The sequence below is a fragment of the Tenrec ecaudatus genome, chromosome 4 (assembly GCF_050624435.1).
Source record: "Tenrec ecaudatus isolate mTenEca1 chromosome 4, mTenEca1.hap1, whole genome shotgun sequence".
Lineage (NCBI taxonomy): Eukaryota > Metazoa > Chordata > Mammalia > Afrosoricida > Tenrecidae > Tenrec > Tenrec ecaudatus.
The window spans coordinates 61850348-61866953 of record NC_134533.1 but is presented as its reverse complement, the minus strand read 5'-3'; the positions used below and the strand labels follow the sequence as shown (position 1 = coordinate 61866953).

At 47.7% G+C, this 16606-nt stretch overlaps 1 protein-coding gene across 11 annotated transcripts in view; it reads right to left on the bottom strand.

The window, feature by feature from the left end:
- The window catches only part of DENND2B (DENN domain containing 2B), a 169480-nt gene that overhangs the window by 81364 nt on the left and 71510 nt on the right, over window positions 1–16606 (bottom strand). The window contains exon 1 of one of the 11 annotated variants that reach the window (XM_075546113.1): window positions 9267–9393. The exons of the other annotated variants lie outside the window; for them this stretch is intronic. The gene's annotated coding sequence lies outside the window, so the exon portion shown is untranslated. Of the gene's footprint in view, window positions 1–9266; window positions 9394–16606 lie in introns of those variants that run through there. 11 annotated transcript variants of the gene reach the window in all.

The following is a 16606-nucleotide window of genomic DNA, read 5'->3' as shown; positions in this document are numbered from 1 at the left end:
CAGATCACCAGAGGCCAGCTTGGAGGAGTGTGCCTGACGCAGGATCTGGATCCAACGGGAGCGGGCAAGCAGCCATCCTTGGAGGCGACAGTGCCCAGGCAATCTCATCGTCTCCTCGCCAAGGCTCCCCAGCTCGGCGACCCTTGACTGCAGGCTTGCTCCCAAAGGCTGGAGAGCGAGCCCAGGGCACACATTTCCAGTCTCTGGATCCAACGGGAGCGAGCAAGCAGCCATCCTTGGAGGCAACAGTGCCCAGGCAATCTCGTCGTCTCCTCACCGAGGCTCCCCAGCTTGGCGACCCTTGACTGCAGGCTTGCTCTCAAAGGCTGGAGAGCGAGCCCAGGGCACACATTTCCAGTCTCCTTCCACCTCCGCCACCGACGACTCAAATGTTCAGTCTCCACGTAGGCGTCCATGTGCGTGTGCGCCTGTGTTGTAGTTACACTACCCGTGTCTGTTGTTAGCAACAGAAACAAAGTACTCTAAGGTGAAGAAGCCAAGCTGCCAACTGGCCTGCTGCTCGGCCGCCTGCTTCCAGCTCAGGGAAGAGGCTGATAAAGAGCCCTTCAAGCTCCAACCTACCACAGGCACCTACAGCTCTCATGGATACGGCCTCTGGAAGGCACAGCGCCCCCTCCCCTCTCTCCTGACCACCTTCTTCTCTCACCTGCTTGCATGCTCACCAATATCAGAGGTGGGGTTTCAAAAGACAGAACTCAGGAAACCCAGGCTCCTGCCTTGGGCACTGCCTTCCCAAACTCAGGCTCCGGAACTGCCGGAAGCTGAGCGTTACACTCAGGCCCTTTCCCATCTGCACTTCTGCAACCACAATCTTCCAAATGGCAGTTATCCGATCTCTCGATAAAATCAATAGCCACTCCTGAGGATCACCGTGCTTTCAGCACAAAGAAAAAAGGGGAGGCCTCATTCTTGCCCCCCAGGATCCTGCTGTCTACCTTGTGGAAATGAGACATAAGCTCAAGCCCTAGAAGATGGGACAGAGACTCTAAGGACTCTCAGATCTAGGGAAAGAAGCTGGAGGGGGAGGGGGCTCAAGGAGGTCTGGACAGGATCCGAGTAGGAGAGAAACAGAAATATGAGCCAGCCCTTCAAGGACAGAGGTGAGTCAGGCAGAAGGGACAGGAGATTTTTGGAGATGAACAGTCTGATTATGCGTCAAGGTCAGAGAGAATGGCAATACCAGGTTCCCGGTGTTTTCCCACATCCACCCGAGGCTCAGCGCCAAGAAGGAAGGAGGAAAGAGACGGGCCTGATTAGAAAGAAGTGCCTCACGCCTCACAGACGTTCTACTCTCTGGTCCCCGTGGCAGAGACATGCGCAGTGTTTCCACTTTCTGTTCTGTTGTGAAATCCCCGGCAGTGCCTAGAATGTAGCCAGGCTAATTCCCTAAGCACCAAACTCACCCTGATGGAAGTCCAGGGACTCAACAACCGTGGCGCCTCAGTTGCTATGTGCGTCAGTAGTGGGGTTCATTCTTCTGCTGGCTCGTTAGTCATTAGAGCAGGAAACGGGGGGATCTGACATGTTCATTACAGAAAGCAAATGATGAGAATGATGATGGCAACAGATGTACAAATATGCTTGACACGATGGATGGATGGATGGATGGATGGATGGATGGATGGATGGATTGTGATAAGAGTTGTAGGAGCCCCCAATAAAATGATTTTTTAAAGGGAAAAAGAAAAGAAATGTTCATTACAGTCCCCAGTGAACCAAGAAGCCACTCTTTTCCTCCTTCCACTAATGATTTTGATCCTGCAAGCACTCAACCAATACAAACTGAACTCACCCATTTGTCAGTCAATGTGCCACTGTTGGCTGGAGTCAGGACATCAAAATGCAGCAGAAATGGGTCCAGGCCCAAGAGCCTATACTCTAATGAGGTGGGTACGATGGACATATGACTCACCTACAATGAGTGCCAGGAAGCCCATTTTTTTAAAGAGACAGAGATGGCATGCTATGAGGTTGAAGGGAAGGGTTTTTAGAAAAACTTCCTAAAGAAGGTAGCCCTTGACTGGGTCTGGAAGATCAGATGGCAGAAGGAGAAGGGGACATCCTAGGCAGACACACTACCCCAGCAGCGGTTTGGCAGCTGGCAGCGAGGTGACATATGAGAGCAACGAGCTGTTCAGTCTGCAGGGAGTTAACTGAAAACAGACCGGGGAACAAGCGAGTTGAAAAGACTGAGGGATGGCAGAGCTGGGAGGCAGAGCTGGGAGGCCTCTGGAAGCCACGGAGCTTAGCTCTTCTCCACAAGCACTGTTCACTGAACGGAAGTTTCCTGAGAAAGGGAGGGCACTGTGTTCTGACAGATGAAACAGTGGTCAGAATGTGAGGGGTTGTAGAAGGAGACTCTGATCAACTTGTGGGTTATCTGTTGTGCTGCGAAGCGCAAGGTCAGCAGTTCGAACCCACCGGCTGCTCTGTGGGACAAAGACGAGGCTTTCTGGTGAAGAGTTACAGCTTCAAAACTGACGTGGCGATTCTCCTTTGTGCTGCAGAATCACCATGTGACGTCCATGACAGGGGTTCTTGCCTCTGAGGTTCAGCCTGGAAGGAAACTAAGCGAGTAGTCCTCATGGTGGCAGAGAGGCTATGGAAACAGAGGGACCTGAGAACCAGCTGTGAGAAGGCGACAGTCAAGGGCTGCAAAGTGCAATTAAACAGAAAACGAGGGTCGGAGAAGGGACCAAGAAAGTGGAATGACTCACAGAGACCAAAGGTCAAAGGCAGAGCCATATGAGGAATGGAGATAAAGTCTTGAGAGTCGAAGGCACTGATTGACTGCGGAGCCAGGACACGCGAGGACCGATCCTCCAGGAGAGTAGGCGTGGGCAGCGAATCGGGGTGCTCCCAGGGACCTGCCGACACTAAGCAATAAGAAGCGGAGGAGGATGTCAGGAAAGGAGGAAATGACTTCGAATGGGTGTCAGCTGGGAGGGACTGACCTCAGGGAGGAGTTGGGAGAAGCTGCTTCACTAGAGAGGGCCAAAGGGGAAATGAGTTGAAAGACAGGCTCCTATGTGAACAATGGAAGGTAGGATTGCTTCAGGAAATGGTAGAGAAAAAGGAGGCCCTTCTTGTAAAGATTATAAAGAAAATCAAGCAGGGTGTGGTGGACCGCCTACTGCCACACACTGCTGGCTGTACTAGAGACCAGGACCATTGTTCTGGAGATTAGTTCGAATATATATCAAATGCTCTGAAAAATACACGCTCACAAATGCCTTACACAAAGTTAAAAGACAAGCCACACAGAAGGAGAAAATGACGATACAGCATGTAGCTGACAAATAATTAAGCATCAGATGCCTGTACACCAGGGTTCACTGCAGCGCTACAGCCCAAGGCAATGATGACTAGCGGCGTCGACATCCATCAACAGGTAAGCGGATGAACAGAATGTGTTACAAGCAGATGATGGAGCACCATTCCGCTCTGAAGAGAAATGAAGTCCTGGCGCATGCGCCTTGAAAGTCCTATGAATGAACTGCTACAAGGAGATAAACACTGTGTGATCTCACCTCTATGCGAGCGACAGATGACTAGAAACCAGAGCTTATTAGTGGTTCCCAAAGGTGGGAAGAAGAGGCAAAAGGTGGTGTTACAAAGTTTCTGATAATGGTGAGGGAATTCGGAAAAGCACAGTGGTATCGGTTGCACAACACGATGATCACGGAATTGTACATGTAAAAATAATTCAACTGGCAAACATCTTGTTAAGTTTCTTTTAACACATACAAACTCCTAAAAGCAGTGAGAAAAATACAAATAACCTAACAGAAAAATAGGCAAGCGATATGAAGAAACAATTAAAATAAACAAAAAAGATATAGCTTTCCGAGGCTGTAAATAACTCCCCACCCACCCAAGGCTGTAAATTTTACAGAAGTAGATTGCCTCCTTTGTCTCCCACACATCAGCTGGTAGGTTTGAACTACCCACCTTTCCATTGGCAGCAGTGCTTAACCCAATGTACCACCAGGGTTCCTAAACATGTGACATCGACTGCCACCATGTCGATTCCAATTCATAGTGACCCCGGGCAGGATTTCCAAGGCTGTCAATCTTCACAGGAGCAGATCCCCTCCCCCCATAAACACACAAATCCACACAGAGAGAGGGAATGTGTGTGTGAAAGACGTCCTGGTCAGGCCGAGGAATGCGCACTGTGCTTAAGTAGGGGGAACGTCTGCTCAGTCCATAGGGTCACTATCAACTTAACAGCCATGGTTTGGGTGTAGTAGGATCCATACATGCATATGCAAAATATATGTATGCTAATTCTATTTCAGAAGGGGGAAAAACAGGGAAAGCTTTGGTAATACCCAACATATTAAAAATGTTACGAAATAAAAGCTCTGAAATGAAAATAGTAAAATGTTAATGCAGTTTATTAAATTTGGGTGGCAGGTGGAGGAAAGAGCTAGGAGTCAAAGGGCATTTATGGAGGTCTAGACAAAGACATGTACATGCAAACATATATAGGAGGATGGGGAAATAGATCTATGTGTCTATATTTATAGGTTAAGCATTAAGGTGGCGGAAGGACCTTGGGCCTCTACTCAAACACTCCCTCAATGCATGAATACTTTCTTTTATTAAATTGGAACTCTATGATGCTCACTCTCCCGACACAACTGCTAGAGCCAAAGGGGGTGAACAAGTAAATGTGGTGAAGAAAGCTGATGGTGCCCGGCTATCAAAAGAGATAGTGACTGGGGTCTTAAAGGCTTGAAGATAAACAAGCGGCCATCTAGCTCAGAAGCAACAAAGTCCACATGGAAGAACACACCAGCCTGTGTGATCAAGTGGTCCCGAAGGGATCACTTACCAGGCATCAAAGAGCAAAAAATCATATCATTGACTGCACACCTCCATGATAGGATCGCTGAAGACAAATGGGTGCATAAGCAAATGTGGTGAAGAAAGCTGATGGTGCCCGGCTATCAAAAGAGATAGTGTCTGGGGTCTTAAAGGCTTGAAGATAAACAAGCAGCCATCTAGCTCAGAAGCAAAAAAGCACACATGGAAGAAGCACACCGGCCAGTGCGATCACGAGGTGCCAAGGGACCAGGTATAAGGCATCATGCAAAAAAAAAAAAAGATATGTGTGTATGTAAGTGTATATGTATATGTATATATGTATATATATGCCATATTAAATGAAGGGGGAAGTGTAGAGTGGAGACCCAAGGCCCAAGTGTCAGCCAATGGAGATCCCCTCATAGAGGGGCTTAGGAGAGGAGATGGGTTAATTAGGGTGCGAGGTAGTACAGATGAAGAACACAGCTTTCCCCCAGATCCTGGATGCTTCCTCCCCCCAACTACCATGATCTGAATTCTACCTTGCAGGGCTGGATAGGGCAGAGGCTGTACACTGGTACATATGAGGGCTGGAGGTACAGGGAATCCAGGGTGGATGATACCTTCAGGACCAAGGGTGTGAGGGACGATGCTGGGAGAGTGGAGGGTGAGTGGGTTGGAAAGGGGGAACTGATTACAAGGATCCACATGTGACCTCTTCCCTGGGAGAGGGGCAGCAGAGAAGGGGGGGAAGGGAGACTCCGGATAGGGCAAGATATGACAAAATAACGATGTATAAATTACCAAGGGCACATGAGGGAGGGGGGAAAGGGGAGGGAGGGGGGAAAAAAAAGAGGACCTGATGCAAGGGGCTTAGGTGGAGAGCAAATGCTTTGAGAATGATTGGGGCAGGGAATGTATGGATGTGCTTTATACAATTGATGTATGTATATGTATGGATTGTGATAAGAGTTGTATGAGTCCCTAATAAAATGTAAAAAAAGAAAAGAGGAGAAAAAAGTGATTAGGGCAAAGACTGTACAGATTTACTTTATACAATTGATGTATGTATATGTATGAACTGTGATAAGAATTGTATGAGCCCCAATAAATTGTTTAAAAAAATGTTGTGAAATAAAAGCTCTGAAATGAAAATGGTAAAATGTTAATGCAGTTTATTAAATTTGGGTGGCAGGTACATAAGCTCGATTATTTTCTATATTCCTAGAGATTTAAAAATGTTATTAAATCATTTAAGTTCATTACAAACCCTATGATCTAACAATTTAATTTTCGGAAAATTTTCCTGAAGCGATTTGATTAGAAGCAGATAATGTTTCCTGTCACATAGCTTTTAATAGCAAAATAACAGAATCCAAATGTCAATCATCAAGAGATTACTTAAATAATGACTCATCCACACAATGAAATTCTATGTATCCCTGAACACAATGATGTAGTTCTATATGTACTGTACCTGGGAAGTACCCATACAGCATTATTAGACCAAAAAAGCAGATTATAAAATAGTAAGTACAAAACAATGACAAGCTTGTATCAAAAGAAGTTCATGTAGATCATATATAAAAAAGATTCAGAGATTGACTCTAAAATATTATCAGCAACGATGCTATCTGTGATATAGGATAAGAGGTGATTTTAATTTTCTTGTTAATATTTTTATAACAAAATATTCTTTAAAAAACCCAAAATACTCTTCAAGGAGCTAATAGTTCTTTTATAATTAAAAAAAAGTTAATTTTCACAAACACACAGAGAAAAACAAAACAGGAAAAACAGAAGCTACAGCGGGCTCCCTTCTAATAGCAGAAGAGGTTAGCAGGACAGGAACAAACCCAGTGATATCATGCACTGGGCCGGACCTCAGCATGTACTGAAATCCACAGGAACAAACCCAGTGATGTCATGCACTGGGCCGGACCTCAGCATGTACTAAAATCCACAGGAACAAACCCAGTGATGTCATGCACTGGGCCGGACCTCAGCATGTACTGAAATCCACAGGAAGAAGCCCAGCGATGTCATGCACTGGGCCGGACCTCAGCATGTACTGAAATCCACAGGAACAAACCCAGCGATGTCATGCACTGGGCCGGACCTCAGCATGTACTGAAATCCACAGGAACAAATCCAGTGATGTCATGCACTGGGCCGGACCTCAGCATATACGGAAATCCACAGGAACAAATCCAGTGATGTCATGCACTGGGCCGGACCTCAGCATGTACTGAAATCCACAGGAAGAAGCCCAGCGATGTCATGCACTGGGCCGGACCTCAGCAAGTACTGAAATCCACAGGAACAAACCCAGCGATGTCATGCACTGGGCCGGACCTCAGCATGTACTGAAATCCACAGGAACAAACCCAGCGATGTCATGCACTGGGCCGGACCTCAGCATGTACTGAAATCCACAGGAAGAAGCCCAGCGATGTCATGCACTGGGCCGGACCTCAGCAAGTACTGAAATCCACAGGAACAAATCCAGTGATGTCATGCACTGGGCCGGACCTCAGCATGTACTGAAATCCACAGGAAGAAGCCCAGCAATGTGCTGCAGCACAAGCCGTCTAGGAAATATTAAGGTGCAGACATATCGCTTGGAGGATTAAAGTGTGCCAGACCCAAGTCAGGGTGCTTTCAATCACCTGAGTGCACGTGAAAGCCGGACACGGATCAGAAGGCCAGAGAAGAACTGAGGCACTGGCAGACGTGTTGGTGGAGCAGCCTGAGTGTCTCCAACACTGCCAGAAGAGTGACCGCGGCGTCGGTTGTGGAGGAGTACAGTGACATGTCTGCCCCTGTACATCAGACGTGCTACCAGGAGGGCAGCCCCTGGAGGAAGATGGCCTGCGGTGCAGCGGGGGAACAGGCAGAGGGACCCTCCCTGAGACGGCCGCCGTGGTGCTAGAAGCAGGGCTCCGACGTAACAACTGTCAGGACGCACAGGGCCCCGTGGGGCTGGCCGGACTCAACGACACCTGACCACCATGGGGAGAGGTCGGCAGAAAAAGAGGGGCGCGTATAGACAGGAACCTGACGACAGTTCAACAAGTGAGAGGGGCGGAGAGCAGGGGTAGATTTCTACCCAGGGTGAGAATTGTCAGAGGGCAGCAGAGGCCCACTAGAGAGCTGCTGGTGATTCAAGGGTCCAGGGTACAGGCCGGAGAGAAGAGCCCCAAATCCCACAGGAAGTGTAAATACATCCTTCTCCATTTCACAGATTCTGACCCTGTTTCTCTCCGCGAAGCTTCCTGAGGGCAGCCCTCAGAAGCGTGATCCTTTCGTTCCACGGGTTCCTGCCTCTGTTCAGCTCTGCCTTGCCCGTCCCCTCACACACACTGGGAAGCCCAGGAAGTGCGCCCTGCACTGGGCCATGGCTGATGAAGAAGGGTCGAGGCAACAAAAGCAGCAGCCTCCTCGCGGCCCCGTTCCAGTCCACACAATGAGCACTTCTGCTTCCCAATAAAGGCTCAGAAAAGCTCAAGGGACAGAGTGAGTTAAGGGAGCGGGGAAACAAGGTGATGTTCACAAGGCAGCTTTGCTTTTGGGCAAATGTGACACAGCCCAAACCTGGAATTAATCCAGAACGGATTGACCGTGACATACCCCAGATGCTCTGTAAGCGTGTACATCTTTTCTTCCCAGGTAAGGTACTCTCTAAATCACAGGCCCCCGGGCGGGAAGGTGCACAATCTGAGGTGCCATAGATGTCCCTTGTTGCGTGTTGGACTGCGAACTATGAGGTCGGCAGTTCGAAACCACCAGCCACTAAGGGAGAAAGATGAAGCTTTCTACTATAGAGTTACAGTCTCAGAAACCCGCAGGGCCTGCCCTGCCCGTCTACAGAGTTGCCACAAGGCAGTTTTGACCCGGTGGCAGTGAATTTGGTCTTTTCTTTTTTTTCCCCTTTCAGATCTCATGGAAAGAGCCAGCTGCCTGTATTTCCATGAGTTTCACCTTCGGGCCAGAGGCTGACTTTGCCCTGCATCGGTGAAAACGACTCCAGTCTTGTTCTCTATTGAAAAGTGAAGTGCTTGTGGTTACCGGGGCGGGGGGGGGGGGGGGGGTGCGGGGGGGGGGCAGGGAGTTTCTGCTTAGACAGCATTGAATGCATGCAAATGGTGGTGGCAAAATTGAGAAAGGGAAATGGAGACTTGTTGACCAACTTGAAGAATGGAATCCACGTCACTGAATTGTCCTGGTAAGTCGCGTTATGTTCTGGTGTCATCGTCATAACAAGTGCATTAAATAGCTGGCTTTAATTACAGTCATCTTTCCAAACTCATTATGACCATGAAATTAAATAGAGAAAATGGTACGGGGGGAGGGGGTGTTCAAATTCCCCTCCTCCTACCTGCTGCCCCTCACCAACAATGGTGACACAGACCAGAAGCACCTTCTGCATTTACCTGCCAGTCACCTGCTGCCCTGTTGCTATTTTTTTATCTTCTGGAAAATCACCCTTGCCCAACTGGGACCTCTGCCTGGTCACTCGGTCCCGTGGTTCCTTTGTGATACGGGCTTCATTCAGCAAATGCCCAGGGCTGGTGTTATCTAGAAGTGAGGAGAGGCATTTCCAGGTCAGGCACGGTCACGAAAAAAGCAAAGGGCAATTGTTGCCTAGTATTTATGACCCGAGAGCTGGAGGGAAAAATGAGGGAGGGGCAAAATGTGGGTTGTTGAACTGATCTCTCCCCACTGAGCTGTGCTCTCCCGTTTGCAAATGGAGAGCAAGCCCAGACCAGGTACTTCAAAGGAATCAAACACTGGGCCGGAACTCTTCCCTCTCAGAGGGGAGCCTGGTGGTGTCCTGGTTCTGGGCTGGGCTGCGATCTGCAAGGTCAGCAGTTTGAAACCACCATGGGATTTCTGCTCTTGTAAAGAGAAACTCTCACGAACCCACAGGGGCAGTTTTCCCTGGTCCTGTAGGGTCACCGTGAGTCTGAATTGAATCAACAGCCGTAAGGTTGTTTTTGTGGGTTTTTTTTAAGTTTGGTCATCCTCAGCACTGTCATAAACATTAAGTAAAATAACACCTTGTTAAATATAGATAAGAGCACAAGTTAGATGGTTCTAACTTCCTAGTAAGGATTCAACCCTCCCACTTGTTTTCCACAGCCTATGGATCTGCCTTCATGTGGAAATAGAGGAAATGGGAGAGAGACTAGAGAACCCAGGAGAGTCTTGAATTGCTTGCTATTCCAGCTCCTATGAAATCCCAATGGAAAGAAGTGATATTTAAGAAGGCCACTAAGGGGTGTGCTCCATCGCCATGATCCCAGTATTTTATCAGCTTGATCACTGGAAAGCTACAGAAATGGAATCGTTTTCCCTGCTCTGTAATCAATCACATGTAATACATTTATTTTATCAGCAGTCAATGTTGAGGAGGCCAAAGGAAATCAAACTCACAAAAGCATTTCTTGTAAAAAAAAAAAGTGTTAAGATTATTGCGGTAGTTACATAATCTGGTGCCAATTTGAGACTATGCAGAGTGAAGGGGTGGAGGTTAGCCTGTCAATCAAGCCGCAGCCTGATGGCCTCTTTTGGTGGCATTATGGCAATAAATAGCTCACTGGAGGCCAGAACCGCACTCTCTGATTGGTCTTCCAGCTGACAAGACATGGAGTCATGCTGATGGCACCAGGCTGCTGGAGATAGTGGAGCCACATGGAGACTCCTGCCAGTGTTGAGATGCTTCCACCACCACTGGATCCACAAGACTTTCCACCCACTGACCTGTGATCTTCCCACATCAGTGATCATTCTGCATCATTGCATGTGTTGCAAGAGTCTGAAGAGAAATTTCTAGATTGGTATCAGTCATATGGGCTAATCTAATATCAGACTTATGGACTTGATTGGGACCGAGCTGGGATGATTTCTCAATATATAATTGTTCTTTGATATAAAGCTCTTTCTTATGCACATGAGTGTCTATGAATTTGTTTCTCTAGTCAACCCAGACCAACACAATTTTTGTTTATTATATCACTCATCATCTACTTTGGAAATATCCACATGATTTCATCAAAATATCAAATCAAAATTAAACAAACCATGTCAGGTGCCTGGTAGGTTTCCTCCATCCTAATGGTAAGGTTTTACCACCTGTGAGCTCCTCAGGCTGCCATGGATGCAGTCAGGATGCATGGCTGTCCACAGCAACCAGGCTACCTGACATGATGGAAACACACGCATGCTTTTCTGTGCCTCGGGGCCAGGTCTCTATGTTACTAACTTGATTCAGGCCACCACTTTCCAGTCAGCAACTATGTGCCAAGCACCGTCACCCAGAATTTATGCTGATTCACTTAATTCTCTAAACTACACGATGAGGTAAGTGTTAGCGATTCTTGTTTACCCCATGGGGAAACTAAGCCCCAAATCATACAGTCAAGTGAAAGGAGGAGGCAGAATTCAAACCAGGTCTGACTGTAAGGCTCACGTTCCTCCACCAGCTCCTGAAAGGATGGTGAGGCTCTGGTTTTATTATTTCTACCGTTGCCGCCACCTCAGCTCTTTTCTGCAAAGGGACTAGAAATCTCAATGACCCAAGGCAATTGATAGATAAAATGCAACCCCAATCCAAATTCCAACAACTTTCTTTACTGAAATGGGGGGGGGGATTAAAAAGCCAATCTCTGATTTTATATAGGAAGGAAAGAAGCCCCGGACAGCTAAGGCAGAAGGCCTTACACTCCGTGACCTTAGATTTTACTATGGGCCACGGCAGTCAAAACCAGCACTAGCACAAAGGCAGACAGACAGACAGACCAATGGAAAGAAAGCTCTACCTGTGGGCAGCTGACCTTTATCAAGAAGTCAAGGCCCATCAAGTGGGGCAGAAAGAGTCTAACTCAACTGGTGTCCACTTGCAGAAAAACAAAACAGGACCCATGCCTCCTACCACCCAATAACTGAGCTCAAAAATGGATCCAAGAGCTGAATCTTCTCATTATAAACACAGCAGGAAAAAAATAAGGACAAATCTAGAAGCCCTAATCTATGGCATGAATAGACTATCAAACATAATTAACAAGGCACAAGCAATAGAAGACAAGCTAGGTAAATGGGACCATCCAAAATTAAAATTCACAGGCCCATCATGAGACTTTGGTCAAGAATAAAAAGAGAACTTACAGGCTGGGAAAGCAACTTTGGCAACAAAAGTCTAATTTCTAAAAAAAATTTTTTTTAAATCTCTGACAAGAGTTAAAGTGCAAAATGTACAGAAAACTCCACCAACTTCAACAACAAAAAGAAAAGCATGTTTGTTTAAATGGGCAAAGGACATGAGCAGTCACCTCCCCAGAGCTGACACTGAGGCAGCTCACACACACGGGAAGATGCCACTGGAGACATAACAGCAAAATGACAGGGAGATGCCACTGCACCCCAGAAGGACATGACACCCTGCCAGTCAGTCGTGCAGCACCCTCACAGTTGTCCCGTGCTTGAGCCCACTGGTGCAGGCAGCCACGATGGCAACGGATCCTAATGATGAAGTAGAGTGAAAAAAAACGGAGGACATCATGCTGAATGAAATAAGCCAATCACCAAAGGTCGAGCATTATATGATACCACTGTCCCAGTCAAGAACAGCTTTAGACTCAGAAAGCCAGGCTCTTTGATGGTTACCAGGAATGGGAGCGGGAGGGAGAAACACCGCTTATTAGATGGTAGAAGGGGAATGCACAATATGAGGACAGCACAATGTGATCAAGACAAAGGAAGACAGTACGAGACACGCAAGAATAAAGGACAACTACAGGATTAGCAAGGAGTCCTGGTGGCTTAGTGGTTACACAATGGGCTGCCAAGTGAGGGGTCAGTAGTTCAAAGCCACCAGCCACTCCTTGGAAGAAGGATGAGGATTTCTACTTCGGTAAAGATTTATAGTCTTGGAAACTCATAGGGGCAAGCCCTACTCTGTCCTACAAGGGTCACATCAACTCCTCAGCAGTGACTTTAGTTTTTATAGTAAATACCGGAACATCCACAATCTCAACAGTAATAAACAATAATGTGTGAATAAACACAGTCATGTATGCTCAGTAGGTACAGGAAGTCTTACGGGACTACGGAGTACGAACGCACAAAGGAAGGTCTGGTTGTGAATTTGTCCACAGACTCATTTGTATGTGCTGCATGTGTACTCCCTCACGTACGAGAGCACGTGTGGGAATTCCCAAACCCCTCCTCACGGGTGTGAGCTCCTAGGCTTGAAGGCTAAAGAAAGAAGGCAGACTAGACCGACTGGCTTCCGACACAGCAATGTTCTCTAGCCCAGGGTGGTGCGTAGCATCTGGATCCCAACAGCTTCCAAGCCGCATCTGCGATACAACCACTGGTCTCATCCCGCCCAGGAAAGTACAGTGAGGGAAACCCAAGACTCGAGGAGGCAATCAATTAGTCCACGGAATTAACGGCCCACATGAATCACATCTGTCTCTACTCTGAGACCCAAAGAACTAGATGGTAGGAGAGGCTACCCCTGCCTTAGCATTCTCACTGGAATCCAGAAGGTCCTGATTAGAATGGGAGAAAAAGGTAAAAGAGAACTCGAATTGATTTCTAAAAAATCAGGCTTATTGGCTTGACAGAGACTGAAGGCAACCAAGAGGGTATTGCTTCAAGTCACCCTTCCAACGTGGAGCTGAAGCCACCTTTCAAACAAATCACAGTGAGCACCTCCACCGCGAGCCATGAGCTCCCCCAGGCCAGGCCAGACGGGCAACATCCACCCAAAGCAGACAAGAAGGCAGGAGTAAGGAGGGAAACAGATGAACGGAAATGGGAAACGTGGAGTAGAAACGGGGAGAACATGGACACACGTCTATGTAAGAAATTCTGCATGGAAACTGACCAGCTCTGGAGACTTTTGCCCAAAGCACAAAGTATTTAATAACTAAGCCAATAAAATCGCGTATGCAAAAGTCTTACATGCTGCATGGATGCCTATGCGCCTGTCAACAGCTACCACTACCATCCGGGAACGAGGCACAACACAGCCCTGCTCTTTCCACGCCCCTGACTTTGGGAGGAACAACTGTCCTCGCAAGTTCTTATTTCCGGCTTATGCGGAAGTCCGTGGCTTTTGATCAAAGCACTCTCAAATTCTGGAACCTGTAATTCTCTTCATCCCCTTAACCTGATGACTGTGGCTCAAGGGACGTAGCCGTCTCCCCTGTTTCTACCAGTCTCTAGGGCAGGGGTCCTCAAACTGCGGCCTGCCCAGGACATTTATCCGGCCCACCCGGTGTTTTTGCCGCTGCTCCCCGTCTTGTTTAGCAGCGACTCGTCCAGTGTGCATAGGAATTTGTTCATAGTTTTTTTTTTAAAAAACTATAGTCCGGCCCTCCAACGGTCGGAGGGACAGTGAACTGGCCTCCTGTTTAAAAAGTTTGAGGACCCCTGTTCTAGGGCATTTGCTTTGAGGTTCTGGGCCACCTTGTAGGAAATATAGCCACTCTGAGACTGTCATGCTGCAGAAGCCAACTAGAAGCAAGGGGGAGAGGGAGAGGGAGAAGAGGGAGAGGGGGAGCGGGAGGGGGAGGGGAAGAGAGAGAGAGAGAGAGAGAGAGAACAGGAGCGCGATGCGTATGTGAGAGACAGGAGGAGAGAAAGAGCAAGCCTCACCTTGACACCCTTCCCTGGGCAGAAACGCCCACGAGCAGTTCCCTGTACACAACGTGCGACTTCACGCTCCTGTCTTGGCACCATTTCCTCATCAGTGGCTGAATTTAGCACTTCCCTCCCAGTGCTATTTCGACGGTGGCATAAACTGCACAACAGTGCATTGCTCTTTTGTGTGTCTTGTTCACGAAACTGTAAGTTTCTTTGGAGTAGGGGCTCCAGGGCCAGCTGGTCTTTGCTCGACTCCAAGCAGGAGCAAAAAGAATGCTCTGAAGTTGTTTCTGCGGCTGTGCCCTTCCGTGGCCGATCTATTTTCACCACAAACGTCTCGAAGCTCCTGGTGGCGGAGTCTCGAGTCTCGTTGTACTCAGACTCCGGAACCCTAGCTGCCCATGTCTGGATTCCCCGTCCTCTGGCCTTTGAACGAGACCCACTGGGTCCACCGCCCGCAAGAGCAGCAGCACTAAGTTGACCCAGCACTAAAATCTGACTTTTAAACTATTATTAGGTGGAGCTTACCCTTTTAATCTGGGGAATAAGTAAGTCCTCAATAAATATTTTAGAACACACGTGTCCCTCTCTGTCCTCAAAAACCTTCCTTAAATCGGTCTTCTAAAGGACCCTGTTTCTTCACGCCTCTTGCTGCTCCCCCCGCCCCCAAGCCCCCTTCCTCCGACTCACACCTTTTCTGAGTCTTAAACACCCTGCCCACTTCAGCCCACGGGATCTCCTCGTCCCGATCTCTCATCATCAGCACGCAATTGCGCTGCCAGCCCCACCTCAGCCAGGCAGAAAGTTGATCAGACCAGCTACAACCTCATCAGGGTAAGGCTTTGGGATCACAATTTCTCGGGCTGCTGTGTCGACACAGGTGCAAGCAGGGACCGCTCTCGGCTGCTGAGGAAGTCTGAGCCTGCTCCCTTAGAAGAGAGCCCTGCAAATGTACTTCCAGCAAATCAGCCACTGGAGGAGTGCCACACACTGTGCTCTGACATGCACGGGCCACCTGGAGGAGGACTCAACCCGTGACAGCTGGTGTCGTGGGTCCGTGCACCTGTGGGCCAGGCAGTCAATTCTGACCCGACAGGACCCCTTTGGGTCTCTGACGCTGAGTCTGTACAGGAGCAGGCAGCCTCGTCTTTCTCCCGAGATGCAATGGCCATAAATGGGAGCACTGAGAAGTCTCCCAGAAGAAGGAAAATGAAAGCATCGCCAACACGAGCAAAGGAGGACTGTTCGTACCACGTATTAAACAAGGAAGACACACAACAAGAGGGCAGGCCAGGACTGGGACCTGAGCCTCGGGAGCCATTTGGTGATCTCTCTCTCACTAGAAATTTAAAAAATTTTACTTCATCCATTTAGCCACACACGCCTGTGTAAATGAAATCAGAAATGCTCTCTACAGATGCTGCAGGAAATGTTGCTGATGGCCATTGTACATTCTGCAGCGGGACAAAAATCACATGAATTTGAATGCAGGTAGCCTGGACCGCCAAGGACACCAAAGTGAACACAAGTTTACGAATTTTGTGTGAAGAAGTAATTTACTATGGACTAAAAAGAAGTGATATGTGTTTTTTTAATCAATAACATTCTAATTCCTACTTCACTCCTTACAACAAAACTAATTACAAAGTAAAGGTTTAAATGTGAAAAAACAAACACTGAAACATGAGCGAGTTATTTTTAAAACTCTGTTGAGTGATGAAAATGGTCAAAGTACACAGAACTCAACTCAAAGACCACGAAGGAAAACACCAGCCATTTGCCTACAAGCAATTTTAGAACATGTGATTGGCAGATAATTAGCAATTAAAAGAGACAAACCGGAAAATCAGTATCATACCGCAAAGAATTTCATGTAATACGCACGTAAGAATTCTCACAATTTACAGACAAGCAAAAAGAAGGACCAAACATTAAGACAAAATATTTGAGCAAAAATGGACGAACAGAGAGCTGCCCGTAAGTAGAAAAAGGTGCTGCTTTTCACTAATAATTAAAAGAAATCTTAAAAAGAGCAGCAATGAAGCACGTATCCGATTGGCAAAGATGAAAAAGATTCATGACAGCCAGATTGGCCGGGGTGTGGTAGACATGGGTACCC